At 40.4% G+C, this 13871-nt stretch overlaps 1 long non-coding RNA gene across 1 annotated transcript; it reads left to right on the top strand.

Annotated features, from left to right (window-relative positions):
- Positions 1 to 641: 641 nt before the first annotated feature.
- Positions 642 to 1503, top strand: LOC134501230 (uncharacterized). The gene is made up of 2 exons (XR_010068324.1): positions 642 to 1038; positions 1138 to 1503. It is a non-coding gene; the product is annotated as an uncharacterized LOC134501230 (long non-coding RNA).
- Positions 1504 to 13871: the final 12368 nt, after the last annotated feature.

A 13871-nucleotide genomic window follows, 5' to 3' on the forward strand; every position in this document is an offset into this window, starting at 1 on the left:
ATAACAAATATTTTTGCACAAGGAGCCCCTCTTGTCTTCAGAAGATTAAAGACCACAGACATTGCCAGGGCTGAAAACTGGGTGTGTACACTGCAACTGTGACCAACAGGAGTTTGGCAGATTCCAGCCCCTAACCACATCATCAACGTGGTCACTGCAAAGTGCCAGAAGTTCTGCATACAGCAACACTTGTGATACAAGAAATGGGAAAACCCCCTATTAACATTGGACCAGAGAAATATGAAGTTGGGCAGCTCCACCTATGGACTGGGGGTGAAACAAAGATTGTGTCATGTCTTTAAAAAAAAGATTAGCAACATATGAGGTGCAGTTAGACCTATGGGTGAGCTCTGAAGCAAACAGAGCCTTCCCTATTCTGTTTATCATTGGTTTGTATGGTTTAGACCAGCATTTCTCAACCTTAGCAACTTTAAGAAGTGTGGACTTCAACTCCCAGAATTGGAGTCCACACTTCTTAAAGTGTGGGGTTGAGAAATGCTGGTTTAGACCAAGAATTCCTCAACACTTGGAAGGATTTAAAACCTGGTTTTCTGCATTTGCCTTTTTCTTTCTTTAAGAGGGCCAGTATGCCCCTTTACAATGCGAATCTTACTGAAAAGTCCCAGACAATGTTTCATAAAATGTCTGTGTGTTTCCTTTTCCAGATAACTGAATTGTGTTACACTTTTGCTTGGGTTTCTGTTTAGGCACAATGGCACAGTAAGATTCTGAAAATAAAATATTACTTTTGACAAACAAGATCCTTCACTAGAGCACTCAACACGGTTCTTGAAAATAAAGCTGTTTTTGATAATAGTGAATGAAAGTGAGTGAAAGTCAAATACTCTTCTGGATTTTAAAAAGACCCCTGACTAGAAATAGTTATTTCTGACTAGAAATAATCCTGAAAACAAGATCCTTTTCTAGCTAACCACTTGCTGTGTGAACACAGACATACTATTTATAAACCATCATTTATGGCTTAATGTGTTTATGATTTATTCAATAAAATTTGGTTAAAAGGCACCATTTGGCATGGTATATGAATCCAACCTCTGTGTTTGGAAAGAGAGAAGTAACAATTTGTACCAGGTTGAATGGGACTGAGAATTAATGGGGGTTAAAGATATTCACAAGATACAGAGTATTCTCTGGGGATCTGATGTAGTATTCTGCAGGTGCTTTCTGGAAAAATCCAAGTGTAGTTCTGGTTCCTTTCAAGCAGTGTATCTATTACCTCACAATCAAAATTGCAAGACCACAGTGGCATCATGGCCTCGCATCTATGTTTAAACATTGTAGTTACACAATTTCAGTTGGCTGCACTATTGAAGCCTATTAAAGGAATTAGAACAGTCCTGCCCTATTGTCTACAGAGCATAGCAGGTCAGCAAGTTCAAGCCACAAACTATTTAGCAAAAAATGTATTTTCTTTTCCTACAAGCCAGTTTAAATGGTGTGCTAAGAACCAATATGCTTACAATAAAAATAACAGGAAGAGCATTTGATGGGATGATGTGTCTTTATTTCAACTATGGAACTAAATGAACCAGTGTAAAGTCAAATACAACAAAGAAGCAACAGTTATGGCTCATTTGATTTCCAAAGAGAACTGAGAATTGTGACATACAGCTTGATCCTAAAAACACTGGTAAAAACTCTGTGGCAGTGGGCAAACTGATGGATAATAATAGTTATAATCCATAAACCAGGTAAGTCTAATTCACTTAGGCAAAAACTGCAAAAAAGCTTCTTGAAGCCATTGCCAGGACAAACGGTTCCATTGGGTTGCCCACCTTCTTGTCTGAGGCAAGCTCCTGATCCTAGCATGCTCCGTGAAAGACTATTATGCATGATGGTGGAAGTATGGGATGGAGGACACATGGAGCCAAGGCAAGGAGCTCTGCTGGGGTGACTGCTCAAGAATGGCATCTGGTTTTCTCTCTCTTCAGGATGATTCTGTTTCTGTCAACTATGTAGTGCAGTGCTTCTCAGCCTTGGCAACTTTAAGACGTGTGGACTTCAACTCTCGGCATTCCACAGGCAGCATGCTGGCTGGGGAATTCTGGGAGTTGAAGTCTACACATACTAGAGTTGCTAAGGTTAAGAAACACTGATGTAGTGTAAGGCTAAAACTTTCCTTTATGTTTCTTCGTCATGAGGAATTACTCTTCTCTATCTCCTTAGTATGATTTAGCTTTGAGATGGGATCCTATCATGAAGCTTGACAGTGGTCAGGGCCAGTATCACTGCTGACTCCAGCTCTGGAAAGAAATAGGAGGCAAGACTTTCAGAGTGTCCACACCTGCCACAGTGTGTGAGGTATTTGGGAATAGACGTGTCTGTTCCTTCTTAGTACCTCAGCTGTGCCAGAAGGTGAAAAGCCCTCCTTCCCTTATCTGTGGGAGCTAGATCCTGGATTCAGATCTGGGACCTGCAAGTAAGAGCTAAGCTATTTTACCAGCTGAGACTCCTGCTCTCCATAAATGAATGGAGCTGCCAACTAGAAGCCCCATATGTCTCTGTTTCCTGTTGTTGCTGTGGTTAAGTGCCACTTCCTCTCATTTATGTTTGGCATTAATATAAATGTAGAAAATGGATGAAGTCTTATACCTAGCCCCAATTTTTTCTGGTGGAAGTTGAATTCTTCCTTCCCAACTCTTTGCTCTATTAGAAACTGACTATGGCTGGCTCCCTTTATTGCAAAAGCCCTCCATCTATGGCCCTCCACCCCATCTGTGTATTACTGGGCATCCCGCTCCCTTCCTTTGTCCTCTTTGGCAAGTGAGCGCTTCCTCAGTCAGCAGATCTCAAACCTTTATCCAAATAGGACTTGTGCATCCTCTCTGCAGGCTTTCTGCCAAGTGAGCTATTGGGGAGGGAGGGCTGTTTAGTTTGTACCTCTATCTCTTTGCACTCCAAAAGAGTGCTTGTGAGCAATGGGTGGTAGAAGAGCACTTGAGGAGGGTCACTACAGGAGGGTTCCACCTAGGCCTGAAGAATTCACAAAATTGAGGAGGAAGCACTATGGAGGTGTGGGAGTTGTGTGTGCATGCATGTCTGTGAAAACTGAGTTTGGGATCATGTCCACATGAACATGAATTGATTGACTACCTTTATATGCAAACCATGTGTGGACACCCTCACCAAGACAGACCCTTACTGGTGGCACTGGCAGAGCCACCATGCACAAAACATGCTGCCCAGCTTTGTTTTGTTGGTTTTTTTGGTGGGGGGGGGTAGGCTGGCTGAGTATAGGATTTTTTATTTGTTATGCTGGCCCAGCAACAAAACTTCTCTCTACCCCCCACCACTCCTCCCATGTAATTTAGCATATAGGACAGCTCAGCCCTTGAAATTTTATCTCCAGTTTGTAAGATTAAATAGAAATAAGTTACATCTGTAAACGTGAGAAAGCACTCATTCACAAAGAATGAGTCACATCGTTCCTTTATTTGTTTGTTTTTAATGTAGACTATCTCTTAGTGGAACTGGCATGCTTGAAATGGCCAAGCAAAGCCAACAAAACCCAACAGAATTGCAATATATTCAGAATGTGTCTGACATTCAATGCCTAATGGGGATTTACATTTACAAACATTACATATCACAAAAATACATATCTGTATTGGTATCTATATTCACGAACTTGTCCACATTTACCCTAAGCAAGGATGCCCATGGCATGGAACTGTTATTTTGTTGATAGAAACCTGATTCTTAAGAGTTCATTACTTAAAGTGGGAAAGGTTGGGGCGAGGGGGGAAAGAGTGCTGCTACTTGGCTTAGTCCATACAACGTTTGGCCCCATCACTGAGAGCACCAACAGCCTGCATCTGCTAAATTCCAAACAAGTGATTCACAGATAATACAGTCGGACGCTGGTGAAAGTTTGCATAATTTGCAACACTGGCATATAGCACAAAGAAAAACATCTTTGGGAGCCTCATTGAACCAAACAAGCTAATCTGGACTTTTTTTTTTAAAATATCCAGGGCATCCACTTGAATGATAGTTTCTCTGCGTCCTGATCAAGGAATGGGTGGTAGCTGGTGCTGCAAAGTGTAGAACCTCTGAATTGTTTTGAAAGAAATACACTTGGATTCTGTTATAAATTCTTTTCTTAACTGATTTGCTTGCCTCAACAACACCAACAAACATGGTGGGTTTTTTGGGGGGGGAGGGGTTGGATTGTATGTGTGAATCCTTGGAAAATCCCTTTAATTTTGTTACCCTATAAATATTAAAACAGACAGGATGCCATATTGAATTAAACGCATTAATTTCCTTAATTGTTATTAATTTCCTTAATTAACTCTCCTTGAGTTTTGCATCTACCCATTCAATTTTTCTCATCAACTGAAAAACACAGAGGAGTTACTGTTTTTTTTAGACAGTTTATTCTTAGCTACTGCTGAATTCCTTTAGCAACTTTCTCATTAAGTAATCAGGCTGTCATCCCTGGATGTACTTGGAGACCCTCTTAGTTCTGTCATTCACATTTGCTTCTTGGCCTCAGTTGGTCAGTGCCCTTGAAATGATTTCAACAGGCCTATCACTCTCCTTTTCTGTTTCTCAGCTCAATCTGCTTGAGAAGCCTTGCAGACATGGCATTACTGCATTTAACTTGTAGAATGCAAGGTGTTAAATAGATTCTCCTGATTATTCATTTTCAAACGTGGATTTGGGGGTAGTCACTTGAAAGAAACAGTGTCCCATTTGTAAAGAGGCTGTCCAGGATTCCTGTAGCAAAGATACAACCTCTCTATCAAAGATCAGCTAAGGACCATTGCCTCCCTGGCACCATCCAGTTGTGTTGAATGCCAACTCCCAGAATTCCAAGCCTGCATGCTTTGGCTTTTTCTGGCTGGGAATTCTGGGTGTTGTCCTATGGGTCACCAGATTGGGAAAAGAGATAAAACCAATATAAAGAGCATATGATTATTATGAGAACAATTTCTACAGACCCAGTGGAAATACATGGTTTGCAATCTTGTCTAGTTCAGGCTGCCAAATGGAATATCATAGACTCTGGTCTACATCTTTGCATCACTTATGTTTGGTTTTTTGATGCCAACACAAGTCAGTTGTTCCCTTCCACCAGCCGAAAAGGTCACAAGACAGATAGTTCCTTTCTGATTACTCTAAATAATTTTTTTTAAGTCCGATTCTAAAGAGGGGAAATAGTTATTTGCCAGCTGTCAAGCTCCGAGAGAAAGAGGAACTCTGTTTCCCCTTTTCCAGCTGCAGATGGGTGGATCACTGTGGTAATGATTGAGAGCAGCAAGATTTAAAAATGAGCCTGATAACAAAGCTTTTCTTTGCACTGCTTAGAAAAGACAACACTAGGGGTACAGTTCTGATTCCACTGTCTTACAGGTGTTCATACAGGGAGCCAATCAAAGTTGTGAAGAGTTAAATCTGAATAACAATTCTACTCCAGTCCTGCAATAAATTACATACACTTCTAGTAAATATACTTGTAATGATTGGAATGGGTGCTGGAATTTTTAACTTTAGAGGTAAGGACTACAGAAATTAAATATGGCACATCTGGCTGCCTACTCAGTATGCTGAGTAGCATCATTGAGAAACTGAAGCTGAACTATCAGAATGTTTTTTCAGTTGAATAGCTGGTTGGGAAGGACTTGGGGAGCTGTAGGGTCAGGCCCATACATTTACTTCTAGGGATTCAGAAGAGGGACCTATGGGCTTTCATTCTGTTGGACGGGCTCCTAGGGAGTCCTCAGTGGGCGTGATTGCATCAGATGTGTTTGCACCTCCAGGAATTTCTGCTTCTTTCTGCAGGGGTGGTGTCTATCTTCATTTTTTCTAGTTGTGCTAAAGTGATTTGAGGACCAACTTTCTAGATTTCCAGCATTTCCCACCTCAAAATGACCAAAAAACAAGGCTGCTGACTTTCAGCCATCATGCCATAAGGGCTTTTATGGCACTTTAAGGCTAACGAATATCTTATGACATAAAATGTTGTGATCTGATGGAATGTCATGACATAGTCCTCAAATCCATAAGATTGTTCAATATATATTGGTGCCTTCAAGTCAATGTTGACTCCGGGGGACTGCCTAGACAAGTCTTAGATTTCCCAGTTTCTAGCCTGATGCCTTAACCATTACACCAAAGTGGCTCTCATATAAAGAAGTCCCCTTCTCACCCCTATGGGTGGTATGTGTCTTCCTCAACCTCTGGTCCTCTACCAGAGGCCTCGGAGTTTGTGGGTTCTGCACAGTATCTTAGCTGTTCCTAGCATTGCATTCTTCTGGACAAAGAGCTCAGATATTGTTCCTGGGATCTTTTGGAGCCACTCTCCCAGCTTAGGAGTCATAGCCTGAGTGCTCCTACCAGCACTGGGACCACTTTGGCCTTCACTTTCCATATCTTCTCTAATTATTCTTTCACATCCTGGGACTTCTCGAGCTCCTCATACTCCTTCTTACTGATGTTGCTGTCACTTGGCACTGCTACATCTATACCACTGCTATCTTCTGGTCCTTGTCTACTACCACGATGTCTGGTTGATTGGCCAGTACCTGCTTGTCCATCTGGATCTGGAAATCCCACAGGATCTTAGCCTTGTCATTCTCCATGACCTTCTGTGGAATCTCCCATCTGGACTTGGGAAGGTCTAGCCCATACACTGTGCAGATGTTCCTGTACACAATGCCAGCTACTTGGTTGTGCCATTCAGTGTATGCAGTGTATTCAGTATCAGCGTACACCCATCATTAAATCTAGGGTGGTAGACTGGGCCCAAGGACAGTCACTTTGACATTCACCAGACCCTGATACACACACACACACACACACAAACCCATACAGACAGACACACACATTCTTTTTTTGTGACTGTTTGGTGGCTGTACCAGAAAACAATGTTCATTTTAAGAGAGACTAATAAACTTAAAATAAATCCTCATACTGGTTTATGTGGTTCTTTATATGTTCTTTAATGGTGTACAAAAAATGAAGTATTGCCTGGCTTACAAGATATGTAAAATCAACAACATTATAGCATTCATCAAAATGGCAAGGATGAGAGATTAAATGAGCAAGTTAGCTGGAACATAGAAAAATGGAAAACATTGGGAATAGGCATGGCATTGGGTTTCTACAACACAGACATAGATTATCACTAGGTTCTCCTCTGTCACATGTGTGTGTAGCTATATCTTCTTCTTTCTAACATTTGGTCCCACTTAATGGAAGGCTCTGCTTGTTTACACTGCCTAGTTGACCCAGTGAAGCCATCAGCATGTGAAGCGATAAGGAGTTTGCTGTTCAGTCTGACCCTGTTTAGAGCCGAGAGAGAATGACTGGCCCAAGGCCAAGCAGCTGGCTTCAGTACTTAAAGGAGAACTAGAACCTGGGTTTTCCTGCTTCTAGGCCAGCACCCTAACTGCCAGATCACACTGGGTGGCTCTCTTACTCTCTCACACTCTCTCAGACACACACGCACACACACAGCTGGCAGTTATTAAATATAACCTGGAATATCTGGGAACTGGCTTCCCATACTCACTACTGGCATTTAAGAATATATTTTTGGGAAACTGAAAGTCATCTACATGTACACACTTCTTAAATTAAAAAGTACAGACTTCTCCCTTTGCTAGATTGTTTGTTCCCTCTGCAGTAAGTTCAAATAATCCATTGATGAAAAAATAGGATTTTGAACACACCTGTTTCCAACTGCAGAGCCACTAAACTTGTGTAGGCTCTCGAAATATTCCTGAACTGGAACTCCCAGCATCCCTGGGAAGCACCGCCAGTGCTGAGGGGTGCTGCAACTTGTAGTTCAAGAATGTATGCAATGCCACAGGTTGTCTACCCCTGCAGTAGGTAGTCAGATCTGTTGATACCAGACATGCTCAAACTTGAGCATTAATCCATCTGTCTCATACCTTTATGGCCTCCCTGACCTGGCACCTTCCCGGTATGTTAGGCTGGTTGTGGATGATAGGAGTTACATTTTACAAGGGAATGACATTCTACAGTATGTGCAGGTAATATTTTGAAGAGGGAGAAGTAAGATTATTGTTTGTTTCAGTGGTTCCCAACTGTTGGTGGTCTGTGGGGAGGAAGAGCAATAATTTAATATGAAATGCACTTTATTATTCACAATGTGATTTGCTTCAAAAACAGTCTTGTGCAATTATAATTCTGTACATTTGCATGACACCAGCAAAAAAGCTCTTGGCATATTTAGTTGTGAGAACATCAGCCACAAGCCATGTTAAACTATTTTAAATGTCTAGCTTTTGTAATAGTCCACAGAAGCTCTCAACAATGATGTAGTGGGCCACATAATGGTTGGGAACCACTGATTTAGTCATTCAGTTCATTGTAGTTATATTTAATCTAATTTTCCCCACTGTACATTTCTACTTATCCTTCTTGTTTTGCTTTCTAGATCTGATGAACAAAAAATATATTGAATTCAACCTCCAGCCTGTGATCTGGCCTGCTGAAGTTTCAATTTGAGGTGGAGAGTGAGAAAATGAGCTTAAAGTGCCAGCTATCCAATCTTAATTCTAGCATTCTCCTATCCATTTATTTCATTCTGATTCATGGTGACAGAAGCAAATGGGAAGGTACCTGGGGTATTTTAGGCTCTCTTTTCAGAAGTGCCTAAGGAGAAGCTTAGTTTCAGCCCAGTGCCAAGCCTATATGTTCTGCAATCTTTGCTCTGGCTGGGACCTGCTTATTTATTTATACATACATACATACATACATACATACATATCTGCAAATTCCAGTATAAGAGAATATCCGTAGCTCAGGGTTGAACTGTGGAGTCCTTGGTGCTCTCTGAGGTTGGTTGTTTGCTTGCAGATGTTTCATTACCCCGCTAAGTGTACTACACCCCCACCAACACAGGTAGGGCAAGCTACTGTATATAAACAGGGAGCAAACCCCACATTTACTAGCACTGATAATGTTACCTAGTTGGGTAATGAAACCTGCAAGTGAAGAACCAAGCTCAGAGAACACCAAGGATTCCATATCTTCAATTATACCAAGGAGTTGATGGTCCTACACATGGGCTCATCTCTCCTCATTTCATCTACCCTTATTTTATTATGATTATTAAAAACAATCCTCCTTCCCTACCAATATGCATGTTCATTTACTTTAGAAATTGATTATGTACCATCAAGTCGCTTTCGACTCCTGGCAACTGCATAGATATATTTTCTCCACTTTAGCAATATCAACCTATAAATTGTTGGTCAAGATTTCTTGTCTGGGACAGTTGATTTTTTACCTTCCTTATTGTGCTTTTTTATTGCCATCACTATCACTTAGTCTCCAGCTTCTCCCTCATCATGCCCCCTTTTTATTGTCTTGCATTTCATACATACATGAAAAAAGACTCTAATCCAAATTCTCTTACTGAGCAACTTTTTATTTTTTGCATAATACTTGTGGAAAAAAGGAAAATGTTTGTGTTGTTCATGATTCTTGTTCCACTCTTCTGCAAAGCTAGTGGCAGGAGAGGTGGTTCTGCATTTTGGAAGGTAGATTTGTTTGCAAGGCGATCATGCGGTTTTCCTGGGAATGGAGACATAACATAAGGCTACTCCATTTCTGCTCTGGCATTTCTAAACATGATCCAGGGATGGACATAACCGAACAGTATTAATGGTTCTTAAACCCTTTTCAGCTGGTTCTAAATATGTAGCGGATTTCATCTCACAGCTTTGTGAAAGCAATTGTGTTTTCTTCACCAGCCTAAGCCGGCTGCAGAGTAAGAAACATTTTCTGATGGAAATATAGATCTAATTAAGTCCCAGAATTCCATTTAATTTAGTTTGACTGAATTAGTCAGGTTCATTCATGTGAATATTAAAAATGCTGTCTCCTTTCATGCATATTGGTTAAAGGGGGGGAATCGTTCTGTTGCTGCATTTAAAGTAGATACGCAGTGTACAAATTAATGGCACCAAATCACAGGACTCAAGCTGAAATCAATTGCGAAGAGATGAAAAATACAGCTTGAAGCAACGTGTGAACATGATGAATGTGTCATTTTAATTTAGAATGGGAAGTTCAAATGCTTTTCACTTCTGTTTTAAATAGGCTTTATATAATATACCATAAACATTTAGGATCAAATTAGTTTATATTGATGCCAATGGATATTAGATGGCTCTTTTCTCCCTTTCTTTTGCTGTTAATTAGCCTTTTTATCAGTTTTTTTTTGTCTTTTTGTCAGATTTATTTTAATCACTATAATATATCTAGAGGGTTTTTTTTCCTTTACTCTATAACCACTATTTATGATGGGGGGAGTTTCCTGTTGGTGTTGTAATTTTCTGTTTCACTATTTTAAAATATTGCATAAACCTGCTTGCCTCAACCTTTATAACCTCCAAATGGATGGACTTCAATTCCTTAAATTCTCAGCAAACTGCCTGAAGAATTCTGATGATGACGACAGTTCAAGAAAGCTGACAGTAGCATTCTGCAAATGTTTGTGATTGATTGTTGTCAGCCAGATCTGTCAAATGCTATGAGGTAGAAAAGATTATACCATACCACCAGCACATTTTATCTAGTATTAAATATTATTCTCAACCATCCATTAAGTCCATGCCAACTATGAACCATCAAATGGAATTATGATTTTGAAACCACATTTGGCTGAAAGTCTGGGTTCTTTGAAACTTATTAGGAAATTCTTGATTACAATAATATTAGAACAGATGAAAGGCACCTTAGTCAAAATACTCAGTGCTGACACTCATCTGTCGTACTTTATTTGCCTACATATTTGATACCATTTTAAGGTGCTGGGCTTAAATACAGGTGTTCTTGCATATGGCACTTCCACTGAATGAATTTCCACTTTTGTGGAAGAGTAGGATTATGTCTATCTTTCAGTTGCAGGGTCAGGGAAATAAATGACCATTGGTAGTGTAATATTTCAAATCCAATATCTCCAATTTCCAGATGTTCCAGATCTTTTTGGGATATAAAGGTCAGATAATGATTTTTGTCCTCCTTTTGCAACCTAAAGTGCCAATAAGAGCTGAGCAGATCCCAGACCCATCAACATCATCAACCACCTTGTTGATAAAGCATCCTCAATTGTGTCCCTGGAAAAATTATGTGGGGAGAAGAAAGACACTTCAGGGAACAACTAAAAACAACTTCAAGCTGCCTTAGCTGAGGGCTAGGGAGAGATAAAGCAAACATCATGATGACAAGTCATGTAAAAGTGGTTACCAGGGCGTGTTAACCACAGTTGGGGGACATGAAAATGGTCCCTAAATCCATCTCTTTTCTCTCCCTAAATCCTCCGCTCCCACCTTATTGTCATATAATCTCTATAAGTAATTCCTTTTCATCATAGTATCTTTACTGCCCCTTTTCCATCAGCAGCAAAAATCACTGTGAATGTAACATGGTGTTTATTGATTTACAGCCTACCTTCCCAGGTAGGAATAGAATTTCATCACAGCGATATATCCCAATCAACTATGAGCAGGAATTAACAAATGCATAAGAGATGACAAGGCTTTATTAAGTATGCTACATGCTATAATATAAATATGCATATATGTTATATGCTTTGGTGTCTTTCCAAGATGCCCGATTTGCTTATAATCAATTGTTTTAAACACAGCCAAACAAGAGTCATTTTCATAGCTGCCCCTGTGTACTACAAATCCAATTGGGCACTGCTGCTAACTCTCAGAATAAGAGCTTCTTGATAACTGTTTAAACCACTTTTCCCACTAACTCTTAAGGATTTTAGCTGAAAATAGTATGCAGAGCTTTACAACCTTGTCCCTTTAGGGTGCCGGAGGGACAGTCTGAGCAGGGTGAACTGTTGCTGAACATCAAACGGTGTTTGTCTATGGTTCTATGAATCCAGGCAAAGTCTTTCAACTTTCCATTCTACAGCCATAGCTGTACTTTCCTGAACACCAGCCAGGAAAAAATGTGTATATTTGGCAGTGGAACTGTGGGAAGCCTGGTTTTTAAGGCCAGCCCAACTACTGCAGCAGAGGTTTTTTTATGAAGGACAGAGGATCCAAGTACCTTCCTTTGTTTCACTCTAAAAGGAGCATAAATGGAGACCAGAGATACTAATCAGCCTCCATTGTATAAGCTCTGGGCTTTCCATTAGCGTACTGCATTTCTTGGCATGTTGACTTTTATTATTTTTTCAGATGGAAAATCAATTAAAATGAATTCCATTTTATCAGGGTGTTAATACTTCAGTGCTCAAGCATTCTGCTGGCCTTCTGCCACATCAGGTTGTTGGAAGTTTTGTTTTCGTTCCCTTCGGCAATGCCTGACAAATTAAGATAAAGTCACTATTTAAATGTTCTCTTGTTAAGTGAAAACAGAACTGTTTCCTTGTTGCATTAATTGGATGAAGTCAATTTCCATGTTTGTTTGTTTGCTTGCTTTTAATTTTAGTACTCCCTGCATGCTGCTCCTGTCACATCCTAGATGAGTGATTCTTAGGAGACATGGAAGGGAGAGGAGAAGATTTGGAGACTCTATCTTGGAAATATCTTATGCCAGAGTCATCACCAAGTTCATGTTGTTCCCCACTCCTAGAATTCCCTATAAAAATCTAGAATTCAGAGGTGGGAGACACAGTATTTTGGAAGAATGTGAGAATCAGGACAACCACTTGATTTACCTTAAAGAGACATCCAAAGCATTCCAGGCATTACCAAATGTATGAGTCAGCGCTGTGGAAGGGGTGGGTTGACCAACAGAGCAAAAGGGGAAAGTACAAAATGTTGCCATTCTTTCCAACCTCAAGCAGCTGATGCGTATATTAGTGCCTGTTTTGCTCGCTACTCTTCAAGAGGTCTTACAGCTCCCACTAAAGAAAGGAACCAGAGGTTTGGTGTGCACAGGCAGAGTATGCAGGTGTGACCGGGTAGAGAGGAGGTTACAAAAAACCCTGACACAGCTTCCTCCCCTATTCTCTTTGGCAGCAGTCCCTTCAGCCAAGCCTGACAAATTAAGATAAAATCACAATGTAAATGTTCTCTTGCTAAGTGAAAACAAAACTTGTGTCTTTGTCACATTAACTGGATAAAACAGTCTGCATGTTCGTTTGTTTGCTTTAAATTTTAGCACTCCCTGCTTGCTGCTCCTATCACATCTTAGGTTGGCGACTCTTCCAAAGGGGTACAAAGAGGAGAAGAATATCTGGAGAGCCTGTCTTAGAAACATCTTGGCGCCAACAGAGTCATTGCCAAGTCCATAGTGTTCCCCTCCATGGAACTCCCCGCCTAGGAACTCCCTCTAAAAATCTGGAAGTTAGAGTAGGAGAACAAAGTGTTGTGGAAGAATGTCAGAAGTAGGGCAACCTTTTGATTTAACTTGATGGAACAACCCAAAGCATTCCAGGAATTACAAAATGTATTAGTCAGTACTGAGGAAGAGATGTGTTGACCTAGAGAACAACAGTGGAAAGTGCAAAGTGTTGCCATTTTGTTCAGGTTCAAGTATGAATACATCAGTGTCTGATTTGCTGATCTTCAATCAGCATTTCATGTATTTTGAGTCTTATACCCCACCCTAGCATACCTCTATATATCATTTAATAAACTATCTCTGTCATGACAAACCAGTGTCACTTCTAGTTAATTGTAGAAGGAAGCTCTACTTTCATTAAGTTCTTAATTAAGTTAATGAAGGAACGCAAGAACCACTAGCCAGAATTGCTAAGAGATAATAAAAGGGTATGTAAATGTCAATTTAAGCCTGATAAGGAAGAAAGGGTGAGAAGGAAGCTCAAGATAACTCCATCTTGATTCTCTTTATATAACAGGAGGCAGAGGGAAAATCTGGCAGGCTTTCAAGTGTCTGTTATC

Source organism: Candoia aspera, chromosome 7, assembly GCF_035149785.1.
Source record: "Candoia aspera isolate rCanAsp1 chromosome 7, rCanAsp1.hap2, whole genome shotgun sequence".
In the NCBI taxonomy this organism is placed as follows: domain Eukaryota; kingdom Metazoa; phylum Chordata; class Lepidosauria; order Squamata; family Boidae; genus Candoia; species Candoia aspera.